The sequence below is a fragment of the Anolis sagrei genome, chromosome 1 (assembly GCF_037176765.1).
Source record: "Anolis sagrei isolate rAnoSag1 chromosome 1, rAnoSag1.mat, whole genome shotgun sequence".
Classification (NCBI taxonomy): domain Eukaryota; kingdom Metazoa; phylum Chordata; class Lepidosauria; order Squamata; family Dactyloidae; genus Anolis; species Anolis sagrei.
The window spans coordinates 271,575,210-271,596,938 of record NC_090021.1 but is presented as its reverse complement, the minus strand read 5'-3'; positions in this window follow the sequence as shown (position 1 = coordinate 271,596,938).

The window sequence follows — 21,729 nt, the reverse complement described above, 5'->3', positions numbered from 1 at the left end:
TATCATGGTGCCAGAGCGCAGTCTGTTCAGCGCCTTACAAGTCGCCCAGTCTTCTGTGTGCCCAAGGGGGAGACTCTCATTTGGTATCAGTCATTATTGAGGTTCTGGGTTTGAACCTGCCACTTTTGGACTCTCATTTGCTGGGGTATTCCAACGAGTATCTCTGTAGATCTTTAAAAACTATTTCTTGATTTCAGTTGTTGACATGCTGGCTGATACCCAAACAAGGGATGGCCTGGAGATGTCTCTGCCTTGGTCCTTTCACTATTGGCTGCTACTTCCCGGCGGATGTCAGGTGGTGCAATACCAGCTAGACAGTGTAATTTCTCCAGTGGTGTAGGATGCAGACACCCTGTGATAATGTGGCATGTCTCATTAAGAGCCACATCCACTGTTTTAGCGTGGTGAGATGTGTTTCACACTGGGCATGCATAATCAGCAGCAGAGTAGCATAGCGCAAGGGCAGATGTCTTCACTATGCCTGGTTGTGATCCCCAGGTTGTGCCAGTCAGCTTTTGTATGATATTTTTTCTAGCACCCACCTTTTACTTGATATTCAGGCAGTGCTTCTTGTAGGTCAGAGCACGGTCCATAGTGACTCCCAGGTATTTGGGTGCGCTGCAATGCTCCAGTGGGATTCCTTCCCAGGTGATCCTCAGAGCTCGGGATGCTTGTCTGTTCTTAAGGTGAAAGGCACATGTCTGTGTTTTAGATGGATTAGGGATCAGCTAGTTTTCCCTGTAATAGGCAGTAAGAGCACCTAGAGCTTTGGAGAGCTTCTGTTCAACCATCTCAAAGCTCCCTGCTTGAGCGGTGATGGCACGATCATCAGCATGGATGAAACTCTCTGTCCCTTCTAGCAGTGGCTGGTCATTTGTGTAGATGTTGAACATGGATGGAGCAAGCACGCTCCTCTGAAGCAGGCTGTTCTTCTGTTTCCACCATCTGCTTCTCTGGCCCTTGAACTCAAGAAAGAAGCTCCTGCTTTATAGCAGTTTTCCTATGAGGCGGGTAAGATGGTAGTCCATGCTGAGACCTCTTTGTCCAGCGCAGCTCAGGACTTTATGGCCGCCATGACGACCATAGGACTGTCACAAATTATATCAGGACCCACCTATCAGGCTGGACATACACTCGACCTAGTTTTTGTGGTGGACAGTGGAATGATCAGAGTGGAAGAACAAAACACCCTTCCAGTGTCATGGTCTGATCACTATCTGATCAGTTTCAGACTCTCTGCAACCCTCAACCTTCACAGGGGTGGAGGACAGATTAAAATGGTCCGCCCTAGGAGACTGATGGATCCGGATGGATTCCTGAGGAATCTTGGGATTCTTCCTGTCATGGAGCCTGGCAATTCTATCAACGCCTTGGTGGATCTCTACAATAAGGAGATGTCCAGGGCGATAGATACGATCACTCCCGAATGCCCCATCTCGTTGCGTCGTGACAGGCCGTCTCCCTGGTTCACCGAGGAGCTGGCTGTGATGAAGCATACGAGAAGGGGGCTAGAGCGCAAGTGGAGGAGATCTCGGGATGTGTCTGACCAAGCATGGGCTAAAGCCTCTCTTAAGGCATATTCCGTGGCTATACGAGCGGCCAGGGAATCTTTCACGACCACCCGTATAGCGTCTGCAGCAAATAAATCATCGGAGCTGTTCTGGGTTGTCGGGGAGCTCCTTCACCCACCTGTGGTGGAGGAGATCTCTGACAACCCAGCAGCTCGGTGTTGCGACTTCGCTCACCATTTTGCACGCAAAGTTGCTCAGATACGCCTTGAGCTCGTATCCAATTTCATCGCAGTGCCAGAGGAGGTGACTGAGGCATCTGCTTGTCCAATTTTGTGGGATTCTTTTAGGCTTGTACTTCCTAAGACCATGGAAGAGGTCCTTGGGGCTGTGAGGGCGAGCACTTTGACTCTAGACCCTTGCCCATCCTGGCTTATTAAATATGCCAAGGAGGGGTTGGTTGATTGGTTTGTGTTGATTGTTAATGCATCGTTGGAGCAAGGGATTTTTCCATCTAACTTGAAACAGGCTGTGGTTCGCCCGCTCCTTAAAAAGCCTTCCCTTGACTCCACGGTGCTGAACAATTACAGGCCAATCTCCAACCTCCCTTTTTTGGGTAAGGTGCTGGAGCGGGTGGTCGCCTCCCAGCTCCAGGGCTTCCTAGATGACATCAATTACCTAGATCAGGGACAGTCTGGTTTCAGGCCTGGTCACGGCACCGAGACAGCCTTGGTCGCCTTGGTGGATGACCTCCGTAGAGAACTGGACAGGGGGAGTGTGACCCTGTTGGTTCTCTTGGACATCTCAGCGGCTTTCGATACCATCGATCATGGTATCCTTCTGGGTCGCCTTTCTGGGATGGGTCTCGGGGGGATGGGTCTCGGGGGCACGGTCCTGTCGTGGCTCCGGTCCTTCCTGGAGGGACAAACCCAGATGGTGAAGCTGGGAGACGCCTGCTCGGACCCCTGGCATTTGACCTATGGGGTCCCGCAAGGCTCTATTCTATCTCCCATGCTCTTTAACATCTACATGAAACCGCTAGGAGAGGTCATCCGGAGTTTTGGAGTTGGGTGCCATCTCTACGCAAATGACACACAACTCTACTACTCTTTTCCACCTAACTCCAAGGAGGCCTCTCGGGTGTTGGACGAGTGCTTGGCCGCTGTGTCTATCTGGATGAGGACGAACAAGCTGAAGATCAATCCCGACAAGACAGAGGTCCTCCTGGTCGAACGCAAACTGGACCGGGGTATAGGGTGGCTACCTGTGTTGGACGGGGTTACACTCCCCCTGAAGCCACAGGTCCGTAGCTTGGGAGTCCTCTTGGACTCATCGCTCATGCTTGAGACTCAGAGGTCGGCGGTGTCCGGGAGGGCTTTTGCACAACTGAGACTTGTGCGCCAGCTGCGTCCATACCTCGCGAAGGCTGATCTGGCCGGGGTGGTCAATGCCTTGGTCACTTCTAGACTGGATTACTGCAACGCGCTCTACATGGGGCTACCCTTGAAAACGGCTCGGAAATTCCAACTGGTCCAACGGGCAGCAGCCAGCATGTTAACCGGGGCTCATTACAGAGAGAGGTCAACCCTCCTGTTTAAGGAGCTTCACTGGCTGCCGTTTATTTACCGAGCCCAATTTAAGGTGCAGGTGCTTACCTACAAAGCCCTGAATGGTTTGGGACCACCCTACCTGCGTGACCGTATCGCTGTCTACGAACACACACGCTCATTCCAGTCATCTGGAGAGGCCCTGCTCGTGATCCCGCCCGTGTCGCAAGCGCGCTTGGTGGGGATGCGAGACAGGGCCTTTTCTGTGGTGGAACGCCCTCCCGAAAGATCTCAGACAAGCCCCTACACTTGCAGTCTTCAGAAAGAATTTGAAAACCTGGCTGTTCCGATGTGCCTTTTCAGATTAGGAACCTCCAGCACCAAATCCTAGAAGCACCTTAGTAGAACCAAGATCACTGCACACTGCACACCGCACTTATATTATAATCATACATTCCTCCCACCACATCAGCACTTTTAATCCTGTACCCCTACTCCGGCCAGCCCAGTTTTAATAGTGTCTTGTTGTATTGTTACTGTTATTGTTTTCCTGCTTAACTGTTTTTAATTTGCTTTAGGTATTGTATTGTTGTATTGTGTTTTGGGGCTTCGGCCTGTGTAAGCCGCATCGAATCCCTTGGGAGATGCTAGCGGTGTACAAATAAAGTTATAATAATAATAATAATAATAATAATAATAATAATAATAATAATCCTTTGTGATATTATACATTTTTCTCAGGAGGAGGCGGTGGTTTACAGTATCATAAGCTGCTGACAGGTCCAGCAGCCAGCACCTTGCTTTTGGGCCAAAGTTCTTGATTTGTTCCATCCGTAGATCATCCAGGCCAGCTGCTTTGCCATTCTTACATTTATTGAAAGCCATGTCCAATTCAGTAGATGTAAAGGATTCATGAAGGTTGTTGTTCTCAATCTCTAGTTGTCTGACTATTGGTTTCTTTCCTACTTTGGTGGTAAGATTGGGTTTCCCATTCTTCAAGAGTTAGTGTGCTATCTGATCTGCCTTTATGTTGGCATGGGTAGTAGTTTGTGAGGGGTCATTGCTCAACCGTCTTAGCAGCCTCCACGCCTTCTGGCTGCTCCTGCCCATGTCGACCTCTGTGATCAGCTTTATCCACTGTTCTTTCTTGGCTTCAGAGATGGAGGACACAATGCTCTGCGCTGCCTGAAGGGTTTGCTCACTAAATGGGTCTTCGTTGTGGAGCCTGTAATAGTTTTCCAACAAGGCAGCTGTTTCAGGAGTAATGCCCTGAAGGTAGTAGGTTCTGCAGCCTCTCGGTATAGAGGCCCATGAGCAGGTTTTCTCTATTTCAATAAAGTGCTCGTATTCCTCGTATTCCTCAGGGATTGGTGCGACCGATATGATCATGTCATCTAACAGGTCTGAGAATTTAGTCCAATCTGCCCTTCTGAAGTTGAATCTTTGTTTAAATTGAGCTTCCTGAGGTCTTATGGTTGGGAACAGTTGGCATACTATTGGTCGGTGCTGTGTGTTTGGTATTGGTAGTCCCACTGATTTAGTGCATTCCTGTACAATGCTGTCACTCACAAATAAGTCTGGGTTATAACCTCGGTGCCATCTCCCACTGTTGTAGGATGGTGGAAGCTTACTATCATGGATGAGTGATAGTTTGTGCAGTTTAGACCAGGAGAGGAGAGCCTCTCCATTTTTATCCTCTTGAGCATAGTCCTATACATGGCTATGGCTGTTAAAGTCACCAATTACTACCGCACTTTGGTGCCTATCAAAGTTCTTGGGGGAGGGGAAACAAAACTCTTCATTTGGGGGCTTGTACACAGAGGTGATGGTGATGTTATTAAACTCTACTGTTATAACCTCTATATTGTTTTCTTCAGTGTTGTGGGCACTGCTGACTTGGAGGCCTGGTTTTACAAAGACAGTGCTTCCATACTGCGCATGTGGTCTTTCAGCTACTAAGACCATTCCTGGAACTTTTGGTCATTTCTGTTGTTCATCCCTGCGTGTTTCTTGGACACACAACACATTGCATTTCTTATCTTGGCACAGTTAATAGAGCAGTTGTTCTTTGGCCATGAGAGAAGGGTGCAAATGGAAATGATATAATCCTGGTTTTAGATATATGGACTTCTATAGCAAGTCTAGTAACTCCAGTGCTAGCAGGACTGAAGACCGACACCAGTAGCGACTTGCATTTTGTTAAGTCGCTCCTGACATGACAAAAAAAATCTAGAATAGCCCATGAGGTGGCCAAAAGTACTCTGCCAAACTCATTGTGTCACTGTATTGGTGCCCATATGGCCCAGATGGAATGAGGCTTCATCAGCCTTGCTCGACCATCGTCCCACCTTCTGTATTATCAGAGTTCTATGTGAGCCTCTGGCAATTGTGGCGGACCCATGCAACATCAGCAGTGGTACTCATACAACCAGGAAGAAGGAGGAGGCTGATCCCCCCCCCCCACACACACACACACCTTCTTCCTGGTTTGTGGGTGACTCTGCTGATAGCAGATTGGGCCAGCACCTTATATGGAACACTGTGACTGGCTAGAACTGCCAGTAGCAGCACAGGCATAATCTACCCCTTTACCCTATACTGATGAGCACAGGGAAAGAGTGCAGGTAGTGTGACCTGTCTGGGCAGTAGCCCAGCCTGAATCAGACCAATTCAGCTACCAAGACATCCTCAAACTACAGAATATTTGGGTGAGGTCATTTGCTCAAAAAAGGTGAGCATTATATTTGAGTAAATAAGGTACTACAGGTTGGAATCCTGTTAGGACTTGCAAATGAATAACCAAGAATTTGTATGTGTAATTGCACGGCATTCACAATATCTACATAGCTCCTAGTGTAGGGGACATGTAGGGACTGTTAGAATATCAAAATCCTCCCTTATCATGAAGCAGCTTTGGTGGTTTATGGGGTCCGTTTCCCTATCGCTTAGGAAGCAGCAATTTGCCTCCTGATCAACAGGGGAGCAGATCTTTATTGTTCCCATTGGCTGTTTGTCAATAAATAAGGATGCCATTGCTCCATCACTATGATAGTTACACATATGTAACTGCTTGACATTATTCTGGTTTTAGTTCTGGATCATCAATGCTGACTTGTCATATCACACAGCATGTGATATAACACATTGTAATGTGAGAATTCAGCCAGTAAACTTGCTAGTTTTCTTGAAAGATCATATGAGTTAAGGTACCAGCCTTCTATATTTTTAAGTTTCTAACATACTGTAATCCTTCTTACCCTATTGTTGGAAAACTGTAAACAAGCCTACAGGGACATACCCTTGACTCTCTGGAAATAAACGTTTGCCTAGTAAAATTGATTGTCAAGGTCAGCCTGATCTATAAATTCATCGTCAGACTACAAATCATAACCTTAAGGCATTCATTACTTTGGAATATGATGATGGTCACAATCTTAGATGGGTTTAAAACACAAATTCTTAGAGGTTGTCATTGTTCAATAGCTATCTGTCAAACTGGCCACACACTTCAATTTGGACTTTAATTTGACAGTCCAGAAAATAGCTTTATTCAGCTTGGAACAATTCAGAGACTGATTTGACTTGGATGTTAATCCAAATATTGATTCAGAAATCTACATATTAATGTCTCACACTCACCATCATTGGGAATCAACACATGGATACAACTTTGATTCATCAGCATTGGATTAAACTTTAAGAAATAAGTTTTCTCAATGAAAATATCAAATCTGCCAAATTAGAGAGAAGGAAGATCAATTTCCCCACCTTTATTGTGATATGCCTTTTAAAAATAAAAAATGAACTGATGGTACATAATTTTAGTGGCTTCACCAAAATGGATGAAATTAAAATGGCTCTTTAAGAGTATGATGTAGAGCTTTTGGGTGTTAGAGTAGAGCAGTGGGAATCCAGGGATAAAATTCCTGCTCAGCTGGGGAAATTCATTGGGTGATTTTGGCCAAATCATTCTCTCTCAGCGCACACCTCCTCTGAACAAATCTTACCATGATAGGTTTGTCTTAGGTTCACCATACATTTGGAACAACTCAGGCATGTAGCCGGGGGGGGGGGGGGTGGGCTTAAGGGGCTTCAGCCCCCCCCCCCCAAATTCTCATGGTGGTCCGCGAAAAGGCCTTACTGGTGCATTATTTAAACTGTTATGTTTATTCATATCATGATCTGATCACCATACTCAATATATCCCATATGCATGGGGTTATTGGGGGTAACAATGCAAAAGGTTTGCTAGGGTAGACCCTTTTTCACTCAGACTCAGCCCCCCCCCCCGAAACAAACTCAGCCCCCCCCCCCCTCGAATCGAAATCCTGGCTACGGGCCTGGAACAACTTGAAGGTACAAAACAGCAACAAGCTATGAAATTACAACAAGGAAAAAGGTCAGTGTAAGCCTTTTTGATTATTTGTTTTATGCTAATGCCATCAACATCACACAAAAAACAAAACAAAACAAAAAACAAAACCAGTAGGACAGTGAGTAAGGCAGATGAATTTGGACATTTGGACATTCGTAAGCAAGCATCCTGCACCATAATACTCAGATACCACCTATTATTATTATTAGAATCATAGAATCATAGAGTTGGAAGAGACCTCATCGATCATCCAGTCCAACCCCCTGCCAAGATTCAGGAATATTGCATTCAAATCATCCCCAACAGATGGCCATCCAGCCTCTGTTTAAAAGCTTCCAAAGAAGGATCCTCCACCGCACTCCGGGGCAGAGAGTTCCACTGCTGAACGGCTCTCACAGTCAGGAAGTTCTTCCTAATGTTCAGATGGAATCTCCTCTCTTGTAGTTTGAAGCCATTGTTCCACGTCCTAGTCTCCAAGGAAGCAGAAAACAAGCTTACACCCTCCTCCCTGTGACTTCCTCTCACATATTTATACATGGCTATCATATCTCCTCTCAGCCTTCTTTTCTTCAGGCTAAACATACCCAGCTCCTTAAGCCACTCTTATAGGGCTTGTTCTCCAGATGCTTGATAATTTTAGTCGTCCTCCTCTGGACACATTCCATTATTATTATTATTATTATTATTATTATTATTATTATTATCTTTTTCTTTATTGTTATCTTTATTTATACCCCATGTTAATGTGGCTAATACGCTACACTAAACAAGTTTCAAAGGTGAAATGCAAACGTTAAAAAAAATTAAATAACAGTGTGGTAACAGCAGAATGAAAATATAGTCAATACACTAAAATGGCCTTTAAAACTAATATCCCCCCCCCCATCCCACCCAACTTCCCCAAAGCCTACCCTTTCCCTTCCCCAAAATGCCTGTAGATATAAAAAGGTCTTCACCTGCTTGCAGATGGTCAGCAGGGATAGGACCATCCTTGCCTCTCTTGGGAGGGAGTTCTACAGTTTGGGAGCAGCCACCGAAAAGGCCCTCTCCTGTGTTTCCACCAAGCACGCTTGAGCAGGTGTTGGGACTGAGAGAAGGCTTTCTCCAGTAGATTGTAGATGTCTAAACATATGCACAAATATTCCTGTTCCCATGAAAGAGAGAGAACTACCTATGAATAGTGTAATTTGAAACTGTTCTCCAACATAGTACTTCAAAATGAGATGGGAGGCCTCTAATAAACCTAACAGAATTTAGAACTCTCAGTCACAAAATGTCAGCTATGTCTCTCTTTGACTTCTTTCCTTGTCCTATCATATTCTTTCTATGGAGAGTTCAGGGAGAAGTAAATCGATATTTGATTCTGTGTCACACATAAGCCAAATATTAAATTTGGAACTGGCTCATTTTGAGGAACCTTACTTAAATCAGAGCACACCCAGAAAATTTCAAGATCATCTCACTTCTGTTGTGATTTAACTAATCCCTAGCTTCTACATTAACACTTTAGGCTTACCTTTCCTTGAGACCAATCAGCCCACATCTGCTATACCATTCTGGTTTTTCTTTTCATATATTTGGGATAATTAAGAGCAAAAATAAGGCAATGAAACTACATACCTTGTGCCTCCAAAGCCTAGCGAAATTCCCCATCAAACTGCTAAATAACATGGTATAAATTAAATGGTATAAAGGGGGAGAAATAACTGAATATTTAAAAGCAGCAGTTAAATTTGTATTAAAAGCATTATTCTGAGAAAAACCTGATTAAATAGAATTCTCCTCACTATTGACCTGAAAAAAATGAACACCATTGGGGCCACAGGGGCTATTCAGAATCTTAAGCTTCCTGAATTTTGCTCTCTTTATTATTGCTACTTCTCAGCATGGCAGTTGGACTACTGATGAATAGACTATTGTTTTTCCCCTTAAGTAGCCTTGTTTAATTGCCCCTTAATTTAAAATCCTGATTCTGCTTGGCAGGAGTGTAAAAGACTTTGATTATTCCCTGCCCCCCCCCTCCCACCCCAATCTTCTTTTCATTTTTAAGAGAAAAATTATACTGCTTAGCATCATGTTGAGGTAGGGGGGCTGATACACTTATGTCCTTATCAAATAAGATTCAGAGTTTACTCAAAATTTAAACAAAGGCACTAATTCTGCAAAAGAATGATCTGTAGGTTACACTCAGATGGTAATTCAGTACTGAATAAAGAAATAAATATAACAAACGTTCTCATATATCCCTTCCACCAGAAGCAGCAGACATTTCTTAACATTTGCATGAATATTAGATCTTCAAGATTTACAATAAATGCTGTGCCTCCCAAGCCTTTAAATTCCCTAGACCGACAGCTCAGGTTCTTTCTTCTGTGTTGTTGTTGGTCTTATTGTGATTTGCCTTTTTGATTATTTTTTGTGACTGTTACTGTGTATATTGTTTTTTAAGTTGTGAGCCACCCCAAGTTCCTTTGGGGAGAAGGGGCAGGATATAAATAAAGTGTATTTATTTTTTTGATTTCTTCTAGGACACAAGCTTATATAGCATTAGCTAGCCATCTCCCATATTCCAGAATTTGCTTGGGAGAGTGATGCAAGACCCTAACAACCCAGTAAGAAAAGTGGGATAACATTCCCAAATATTATTTTAAATTTTGAAAACATCAAAAGTAGACTGGAAGCTGCATGACTGTTTACCCATGAACAGGCCCGTAGCCAGGATTTCGTTTCGGGGGGGGGGGGGGGGGGGGGAGGGGGGGCTAAAAAATTTTCAGGTTTTTTTGGGGGGGGGCTGAGTTTTGGGGGGGGTGCTGAGTCTGAGTGAAAGAGGGTCTAGCCTAGCAAACCTTTTGTATCATTACCTTAATACCCTCATGCATATGGGATATATTGATTATGGTGATCAGATCATGATATGAATAAACATAACAGTTTAAATAATGTACCGGTAAGGCCTTTTCGCGAACTAGAGTCGTGATCCAAATTTCCATTCCTGTAATCATCACATTCATTGCACTGTTTAACCGAATGCCCGTTCAAACATCCAAGTTTTTAATCTTCTTCGGAACACCATTAGCGAGGGGGCTGATCTTACCTCCATAAGAAGGGCGTTCCACAGCCGGGGGCCACCACAGAAAAGGCCCTGTCTCTCGTCCCCGCCAGCCGCACCTGTGAAGCAGGCGGGATAGAGAGCAGGGCCTCCCCAGAAGATCTTAGGGTCCTGGCGGGCTGATAGGCAGAGATACGTTCGGATAGGTAACTTGGGCCAGAACCATTTAGGGCTTTATAGGCCAATGCCAGCACTTTGAATTGAGTCCGGTAGCAAATCGGCAGCCAGTGGAGCTGGTGCAGCAGAGGAGTTGTATGCTCCCTGTGCTCCGCTCCTGTTAGTATCATGGCTGCCGAGCGTTGGACTAGCTGGAGCTTCCGAGCCGTCTTCAAAGGCAACCCTCACACAAGGTTCAGACTAAAACTGGGAACAGATTTGTCAACCTTGCTATGGATATTATAATGGAAACTGCTAGCTGCCACTGATTAAGAGTAGATTCTATTATAAGACTGTTGTTGCATGCCTTCAAGTTTTTCCAGTGATTATACTACCTCGAAGCAAAGCTGTTATGTGGTTTCTTGGCAGAATTTGTTCTGAGGCCGAGAGTATATGACCTGCCCAAGGTCAACAGTGCCTTTCCATGGCCAAGTTGGCATTTGAACCCAGCCAACAATGAAACCAACACAATATGCTGGCAGTCTTATAAGAAATTGAATGCATTGAATGTTGCCATTGTGTTTTATATTGTAAGCCGCCCCTAGTCTCCTTGGGGAGATAGGGCAGGCTATAAATAATTTTAAATATATATTTTCTGTAATTTTCTTGTGCAACACTCTTTTATAAAGTTAAAGATTATTACTCCAAGAAAAAGCATCAGTTATAATTGTTTAGGATATCTCAATTTTCCAATAAATATGCTAAATGGAATCTAGATGATTAGGCTAGATTACCCTTGTGGTCTCTTCCCACTCTATGATCCTATGGTTCTATGACTATATATACTCATGAATATCTAGAAATTTTAATCAAAAAATAAACCCAAACATCTGTGTTAACACATTCATGGGTCAATGTACTTACCGGTAATTCTTATTTAATAAAAGGACCCACGCCCTTCTCAGGGTAAAGCAGTGAAACACAAGAAATTTCTTTTGGTCCCAGGAGAAAGTAAAAGAAGCATCAACCCCTTCTAATTTTTTTTCTACTACTTCTGGCTGCTTTGAATGCCTTGACAGGGAAATGGTGGTGGTGGCGGGCATGGGCATGAGAAAGCTAGTTTTGATGCTTTCCCCTATCTGTGAAATGAACCTTGATTTTTTCCATGGGGCATATTGTTCCCTAGAGCTGCCCTTGACTTATATATGAGTAAATATGGGAGTTACTTACATGTGGCTCCCACTCTCTATCTTCTACTATTGCTGAGACAGCCATTTTCTTTCCTCCTACTATTGCTTTTCCTTAAGTGATCTTGCTTTTCAAAAAGAAGTATTTTGAACAAATAAATCTTTGTACTCAGCAGTTTGTGCTAATGATAGAATTTTATTACTTGAGGCTATTAAAGTTACTAGAATATGTGATTTCCTGGGGGTGGATAGAAACTAGAGACCTCAACTATAAGGAGGTTAATAGTTATTATGGTGAGGTTGCGACCATAATTATATCCCACTATACCTGTGGTGATTTTATTCCTTGTGTAGAGGCCATTTTCAGACTCCTATGCAAATGCCTACTATCCCCTGAGAATGCACTCTCTCTTGCTTGTGCCATTTCGTTTACTTACTTGGTGTACTTAATGCTGTGCAGTGCTGTGCACCATGATATTAAATAAAATTGTCCTAGCAAAAGGTAATAAAAGTGGTTTTAACTCCTGGGATTGCTGCCGAAGAAAGTTAATCAAACAGAAGTACCAATGACACTTATTGCTGCACATCAGCTTACCCGAGGATCAGATGTAATGAAACAAACAGGGATTTAGTGTACTAGGAAGTTCTGCTTGGTTAATATATTGCTATATGGAAAGGTCTGTACTATTTTTAGGAAAAGGTTATAGCTTGCACCTCTTTGCTGAGTTCCATAAAGCTCCCAAATATAACTGGGTGCCCTCTGCCCTGTTTTTGAAAGATCACTTGAACTGATGTATGAGTTCCAACTCTTTAAAATCCAGGAGCTGTAGACAAAGATATCTTGTGGGATTTCATTTCTCTCAAACACTTATTTTGTTTGTTTCTAAATAGCCTTGTCTTTGACATCCTGTATGCTTCTGGCACAAGCAATCATATATATTTTGCCTTGATGTGTTCTTGAGGGAAGCAATGTATCTCATCTGCTTATGACTTCTGTCAGAAGAGCAACTGCATTTTTAAGAATATGTAAGGAATCCAATTTTTAGTGCAATGTTCAGTGGGGCAGACTTGCTCAGCACTTTCCAGACTGCCCACAGAACATGATACAATTTATTTGTTTATTTACAATATTTATATACCACCTTTTTCATCCCTGGGTGGATTGCAGTGTCAGATGGCTAAAGAGAGGTTTGAAAGAAAATGTATATTTGAAAATACTATTATAAATATAAACAAATGCACACATTTTGAATGTATATAGAACACTACTTTACACTATGTGGGAAATTAATTCTATCAATATGTACTTTTTCTGTTCCCCAAGTAAACTCTTTGCAGTAGACATGTAACTAAGGTATGTACTACTATAGTCAGATCTGGTGCCTCAAGGTATGGATGCAGCTGGCACACAAGTTTTAATTGTGTGCCACCTAAAGCTTCAGAGTGAGCAATGAGTCCAAAATCCCCCCAAGCTGCAAACCTTCAAGGGGAGTGTAACCCCATCCAGCATAGGTTGCATCCCTATACCCTGATCTGTCTTATGACTGACCAGTATCACCCCTGTCTTGTCTTGTCAGAAGTTCTGCAAGACTTCTCTTCTGGAGGTTTCTTAAAGGTGCAGGGTCTACATAAGGTTCCCGCCCACAGAAACTGTACAAAGAATAACTGAACCCATTCTAACTAAGGGAACAACTGAGGCTTGGCAACGAAAACAATAAAAGCCCATTTGGGGGCATGATAGTACTATTTAAAAAGAAGTTATACATTTGAAAGAAATGGACAGAATATCCATGACAGAACCAGGTATGGGCCAGGAAGAGATTATGTTTGCAGCATGGAGAGACCATTTTGGACCTATTTGCCACTGCTATCTGCTGTTGTAAATTCAGATTCCTAGGCTTATCTTACAAAGTTCATAATTCCCTTAGTCATTACTATTAATTTCAGTACATTTGATTTTAAAAGCAGAATTACTTTTTCCTTGCCTACCCACTCTTGATGATTTCATTTTACTGAGCTCTAATTGTAACTTACGTTAAGGCCATTTAACAACAATATTTAATACAATTAAGTCTTTGCGGATTAATTATTCACTTCAGTTATAGGTACCATAAATTCAGTCTCGAAACACCAAGCTGCTGTGTTTGACTGTCAAGGGTTCAGGGTAACCAATTTATTAAGGGATCACAAGCAGTCTGTAATTAGATTCCGGATTGTCTGAACATATGCAGAGCCAAACAAGTACACTTTAAGTATCTGCAGCCTTTGGAGCTCTCTGTTGCAGGCATGAAAGGAACAAATAATATTTTTGCCCAGGGGGTTTCATGCAACGGTTGCTGCCCCCTGACCATTTGCTACCTATAGTGGTTGCCTCTTTCTGTCTCTTATTGGAGGCTTAGCCTGCCTGAATGGCTAACTGGGGGATTTACATTTTCCAAGTATGAAAGCATCACATTGCACATGCTTGTTGTTCTCCTTGTCTTCTTAGGCGGAATGATGTAAGTTTCTTTTCTTAAAACTGAAAAAAACACAAATGGAATATATCACAAGGATGGTAACATGCACCAGGCATGGGCAAACTTCGGCCCTCCATGAGCTTTGGACTTCAACTCCCATAATTCCCAACTGTTCAAAACACCTGGAGGGCTGAAGTTTGCCCATGTCTGGGCTACACTATCTGCCAAGAAGCATTTTGTAATGTTCCAACATAGCAGAATTAGCAAAAATTTCTCCTCTTCTCTCCTGCCTAATTCTTCTTTTTGTGTCTGTCCATGCCCATGTAATGGTTAGTGGAGAGAGAATGAGAGATAAGAAACATCTGGTTATGTGATCATAGCCAAAACAAAATGACAGCATCATCTGAAAGACCCCACAGCTCTGAGGATTCCTGCCATAGATGCAGGCAAAAACATCAGGAGAGAATGCTTCTGGAACATGGCCATACAACCTGAAAGACTTACAGTAACCCATCATCTGAAAGCTTTCTGGGGAGCCCCTAGGAGGTACTGGAAGATACTTTCTTTGTTCTATATCTAGCTATAGTCACACAGCCAGGTCTTTCATAGCCATACCCTACTCTCCACTGGCCATTATATGACCGTGAGGATACAAAAGGCTTTTGAATATTGTATAGAAGGGAAAGAGAATTCTTACCTCCAGAATAGCAGCAACATACAGAGGTATACATTTTAGCCTTTTCTGCTGAAGAGTGCAGATGTCTACAGTTCTCATGATTCCATAGCATTGAACAATGATATTTAAGGGATGTCAAACTTAATTTTATAGTGTAGAAGTAACCCAAGTGCTAAGTCACATCAGATGGTTACTAATTATTTATTTTGTAATCTTTACTTTAGGGATGCACTCTTCAACTGCAGATTTCAGGAGCACAACCTGTTGTTTCATTGTTGGACATTCCTATTAATTCAGCCATTCCATTCCTTTCATTGTTATACTTAGTGTCTCCATAGTTTGATTATGAGTTCTAAAACTTAAGTTTTTTCATAATTATGACCTACTTTTGATTTTGTTGTCATCTCTGTTTTTGTTTTTAATGGACCAGCATGACTTTCTTTGCCAGGCAGGGAAAAGTTGTATGTGTATATGTTTTATTGTTCCATTTATTTTAAATACAGTATGTGGATAAGAATGCAATTGGTTATTTACAATAATGAAAGAAGACAAATATAGGTTGATTTCCTCCCAACATAGTATCTCCAAACAAAAAGGAGAAGACTACTTTTTCCACCAGTTTGTGAAGTCAGCCATATCTCTACTCTGAGATATTGTCTATCACTCTAGAAAGAGAATGACAAAACATGCAGTTCTTTCTGTGGAGAAAGGAGCTTCTTTCTGGATCCACCAAGTGAGAGTCCCTGGATTGGTGCCAATCCTTGAGTCATTCTCTCAGGAAAGTCCAGGGGAAAAAAAGAAAAACACATATAACTGTAACCAATGACCAAAAATATATCATGGAATTCTAGCATATTTACAGTTGTTGGTTCCCCACAGCAGGTATCTTGAAAGAAAAATATATTTTAGGGGATTCTTTTCATAAAAATTGACTCAGTATTTACATGAACAAAGTCAAAAGTATCTTTCTATTTGTAGTCACATATAATATGTTCTCTCCTAAAATACTGTATTTAAATTTTGCTTTAACCCAGCCTTCCATTAGGTTGGAGAGAAAGGGAGATTTATTCCAAAAAGGTTTTCAGAGAGAAATGAAGAAATTATCTATCAGGGTGCCAGCCCTGTCTGTGCACATTTGTATTATTTATTTAACTTGTTATTTATTATCAGCACAATTAACTTTAATCAAGGCATGAGCCATGCATTTGAAGAAGTGTGATCAGCCAAATGAGTGGCTGTTCCACTCCAGTTCACTTCAGTGGATCTGAGAAGTTGCATGCAGAAGCTCTAGCCTCTGTATGATCATAACTCTCTTTGACATGAATACTTTGCAAGGCCACCCTCTTTTTGACAGTCTCCTGGAAATCTCTGGATGCCTCTCCATCCAATCCATTCCATGTCGAATGTGGTTAAATTAATCTGCTCAGTTTAGACTAACAATGGAGAGAGTGAGGAGTACAAAAGCAGACACAACTGCATTGGTTAGAGCCAGTTTTTCATCAGGACAGGGGAATTTGGAGCCTGAACACAAGAGGATGTATGAAGCAACTATTTTCCTTTCAACTAATGCGGAACTTTTTTACAGGAGGTCAATTAATGAGGGGATAATAATAATAATAATAATAATAATAATAATAATAATAATAATTCCCCCTTCACCCATTCTTTTTCACTATGAAGTGTGTGTGTATGTGTGTTATTGGGTGCTAATCTTTCATTTTGAACTCAGAAGCTTTAAACAGAGTTGACATTTTTGTTCTATTATTTATTGCCTCAGGTCATGTCAGGAAGCATCCTGACTAGATGAAAGAAACCTAATTGTACTTGAACATGATCCATATCCCTGATTTTGCTTTTGGAAGACTGAAATACAATGTAGATCTGTAAACATTGTCATGATTAAAATAATGTTACTAATAACCAGATCAATTTATAAATAATTGTGATTAAAGTACTTTTGCCAAGCTGCCAACTGAATATTTGGAATCAAGAAGTCATCTAAAATTCCTTTAAATAGGCATCCAGTATAAACAAATAAATCAATTTTTCCCAAAGTTCATTCCAGAGCTGTTTTCTTGGGAGCAGAATTTTGTAATGTAAGTTTTGACAGCAGCTTCCAATTGCTTTCACATCTCGGGGCAGAATGTAATGATTTCATAGAGTTTAAAACATAATATTTATGTTCTTAATGGTTGGTTTAACGATTTCTATTAGACTTCTGCAAATAGTGTAATATACACAAGTTAAGATTCCAGAAATGGTTCTTTGCTTTTCCTCTGCGACTGTGGACCAGGGGGAAAAATATTAATGCTGAACAAATGCAAGGAGCACCATGCAAATAGAAATGAAGAAGATCAGGTGTGGTGTGTTCTCTCAGGTTGAACATTTCCAGGATAAGGTTTTTCTCATTTTGTTGTCAGTGCCAAGCCCATAATAATAAGCAGTTTTACAAATTGACAAATTTATCATTCTGACATGCAATTTTCTGTGTATCTTTTCCAAAGTGATGGTTAAGCTATGAAGATATTTGTATTTGAAAATAAACTGATTATGATGCTGCACAGATATTTGTCCAATATTCATATTATTTTCCCCAAACACTAGCTTTCATCTATAGGATTTATTGTACCCTATGGAAATATGTATAAGTTGAAACCTGAAATCAAAATGTTTTTCTATGGGACTGCATGCTTTGAAACTATTGCAGAGTACCCAAAACTTAGAAGAGATTTTATTTTAAACGTGCAAAAGAGCACCTTTCAACAGAGAGAGAAAATGTTAGAAAATGCTCAGGAAAAATACATTTTAAAGTGCCTGGTTAAATCACTGCTGTTAAATTGTTCACACAGCAGACACAAAATTCAAAACTAAGAATCTTAAAAATTGAGATTGTATAGACAATGAGATTGTAAGATCAAGATTCTATTTAATTCTGCTGGAATAGACATAAGTATGGCTCATGGTGATAATAGCAAGAAGGTGAAAAAAGAAATAATCACTCTTTAGCCTTTATAAGTTGACTCCCAACTGGATAATTCTTGAATACCTAGCATTAAGATTTTTTATATTCTCTCTCTCTCTCTCTCTCTCTCTCCCTCTTTCTCCCTCCCCCTCCCCCACCCCCCAAGGGTGACTGTTGTTGCTAATATTGAGCTGTAAATGTGCTTGTGCAAAGAGGCCTTGGATACCTCCTTACATTATGGGCTGTTGATTGAGTAGTTGGCACAATATGATTTTGGATAAATTTCCTTTTTGATTTAGATTGGGAATATCTCCACCAATCACCTATGTAGTGTTCACTTTGCCATGCTTTTCTCTGGCACTCCTTTAGCTTATTGGCATGATTTCATATTTTCACACATACCACATGAAAGCAGGCCATCAAAGGGTAGACCACATGTGACTCTCTTTCCAATTGAGATGAAATAAATTGAAACTCATTTCCCAGTACTAGGGTGACCATACATATGGCTTTTACAGAGGAAAGCTCTTTGTTGTACCTATCCTGGAGAGTTTTTTTCCCTTAAAAGATGAAGAAGACTTACAGTGGCTGAAGAAAAAAAGAATAAAACTTGATTTCTTCAGCATTGACAGCCGTGAAATACATAACAATTCTCAGGGTTTTCTGGAACTTGCCTAGTGAATTCACTAGTGAATTCTCAAATGGTCTTGTAGAGGATACATGTCTAAAGTAATTACAGACTGAAGCAGAAGTTATCCTGCATAAAAGAAAATTATTTCATTAAATATAAAGTTTCTATCCACCCCATCACAAAGAGTCCTATAATATTAAATTAAAGTCATGTGAATATTTATTTATCGTGTCAGTATCAACCAGAAAATTGTATTATATTTTTAACAGATTTTTAACAAATTTTTAACAAACAGATAAAACAGAGTTTGGAAGCTTGGTAGTTGATTAAATGTCCTTCGACCAGTAGCTGGCCACTTGGAGTGCCTCTGGTGTTGCTGCAAGAAGGTCCTCCATTGTGCATGTGGCAGGGCTCAGGTTGCATTGCAGTAGGTGGTTTGTGGTTTGCTCTTCTCGGCACTCGCATGTCATGGATTCCACTTTGTAGCCCCATTTCTTGAGGTTGGCTTTGCATCTTGTGGTGCCAGAGCGCAGTCTGTTCAGCGCCTTCCAAGCTGCCCAGTCTTCTGTGTGCCCAGGGGGGAGTCTCTCATTTGGTATCAGCCATTGGTTGAGGTTCTGGGTTTGAACCTGCCACTTTTGGACTCTCGCTTGCTGAGGTGATCCAGCAAGTGTCTCTGTAGATCTTAGAAAACTATTTCTTGATTTAAGTCATTGACATGCTGGCTGATACCCAAACAAGGGATGAGCTGGAGATGTCTCTGCCTTGGTCCTTTCACTATTGGCTGCTACTTCCCGAAAGATGTCAGGTGGTGCAATACCGGCTAAACAGTGTAATTTCTCCAGTGGTGTAGGGCGCAGACACCCCATGATAATGCGGCATGTCTCATTAAGAGCCACATCCACTGTTTTAGCATGGTGAGATGTGTTCCACACTGGGCATGCGTACTCAGCAGCAGAGTAGCTGAAATGGCAGATGTTTTCACTGTGTCTGGTTGTGATCCCCAGGTTGTGCCAGTCAGCTTTCGTATGATATTGTTTCTAGCACCCACTTTTCGCTTGATGTTCAGGCAGTGCTTCTTGTAGGTAAGAGCACGATCCAGAGTGACTCCCAGGTATTTGGGTGCGCTGCAATGCTCCAGTGGGATTCCTTCCTAGGTGATCCTCAGTGCTTGAGATGCTTGTCTGTTCTTGAGATGAAATGCACATGTTTGTGTTTTAGATGGGTTAGGGATCAGCTGCTTTTCCCTGTAATAGGCAGTAAGGGCACCTAGAGCTTCGGAGAGCTTCTGTTCAACCATCTCAAAGCTCCCTGCTTGAGCAGTAATGGCACGATCATCAGCATAGATGAAGCTCCCTGTCCCTTTTGGCAGTGGCTGGGCCTTCTCGGTGGTGGCCCCTCGGCTGTGGAACACCCTACCTGTGGACATCAGACAGGCCCCTTCACTACTGGCATTCCAGAGGAAGTTCAAGACTTGGCTTTACGAACAAGCGTTTGGCTAAATAGTGCAATGAAATACAGTAAGATGGTACAACTGAACATAGGAATTGGTATTATTATTATTATTATTATTATTATAACTTTATTTGTACCCCGCTAGCATCTCCCAAGGGACTCGATGCGGCTTACAACAGGCTGAAGCCACAGAACAACAATACAGCAAAAACAATATAAAGCAAATTAAAACAGTTAAGCAAGTAAACAAAACAGTAACAATACATCAGACAATTATTAAAACTGGGCCGGGCAGAGTAGTGGGTACAGGATTAAAAGTGCTGATATTGTGGGAGGAATATAGGGTTATAACATAAGTGCAGTGTGCAGTGTGCAGTGTGCAGTGATCATGGTTCTACTAAAGTGCATCTGGGACTTGGTGTTGAGGTTCCTAATCTGAAAAGGCACATCGGAACAGCCAGGTTTTCAAGTTCTTTCTGAAGACTGCCAGTGTGGGGGCCTGTCTAAGATCTTTCGGGAGGGCATTCCAAAGTCGGGGGGCCACTACAGAAAAGGCTCTGTCTCGCGTCCCCACCAAACGCACTTGCGACGCAGGCGGGATCACGAGCAGGGCCTCTCCAGATGACCGGAGTGAGCGTGTAGGCTCATAGATGGAGATGCGGTCACGCAGGTAGGATGGTCCCAAACCGTTCAGGGCTTTGTAGGTGAGCACCTGCACCTTAAATTGGGCTCGGAAGATAAATGGCAGCCAGTGGAGCTCCTTAAAAAGGAGGGTTGATCTCTCTCTGTAATGAGCCCTGGTTAACAGCCTGGCTGCTGCCCGTTGGACCAGTTGGAATTTCCGAGCCGTTTTCAAGGGCAGCCCTACGTAGAGCGCATTGCAGTAATCCAGTCTAGAGGTGACCAAGGCATTAACCACCCGGCCAGATCAGCCTTTGCGAGGTACGGTCGCAGCTGGCGCACAAGTCTCAGTTGTGCAAAAGCTCTCCCGGACACCACCGACGCCTGAGCCTCAAGCGTAAGTGATGAGTCCAAGAGAACTCCCAAGCTGCGGACCTGTGGTTTCAGGGGGAGTGTAACCCCATCCAACACAGGCAGCCACCCTATACCCCGATCAGGTTTGCGATCGACCAGGAGGACCTCTGTCTTGTCGGGATTGATCTTCAGCTTGTTCCTCCTCATCCAGATAGACACAGCAGCCAGGCATTCGTCCAGCACTCGAGAGGCCTCCTTGGAGTTAGGTGGAAAGGAGTAGTAGAGTTGTGTGCCATCTGCATAGAGGTGACATCCAACTCCAAAACTCCAGATGACCTCTCCCAGCGGTTTCATGTAGATGTTAAAGAGCATGGGAGACAGGACAGAGCCTTGCGGGACCCCACAGGCCAGGGATCCCAGCAGACGTCTCCCAGCTTCACCAGCTGGGTTCGTCCCTCCAGGAAGGACCGAAGCCACGACAGAACCATGCCCCCAAGACCCATCCCAGCGAGACGACCCAGAAGGATACCATGATCGATGGTATCGAAAGCTGCTGAGATGTCCAAGAGAACCAACAGGGTCACACTCCCCCTGTCCAGTTCTCTACGGAGGTGATCCACCAAGGCGACTAAGGCTGTCTCGGTGCCGTGACCAGGCCTGAAACCAGACTGTGACTGATCTAGGTAGTTGATGTTATCCAAAAAGTCCTGGAGCTGAGAGGCGACCACCCGTTCCAGCACCTTACCCAAGAA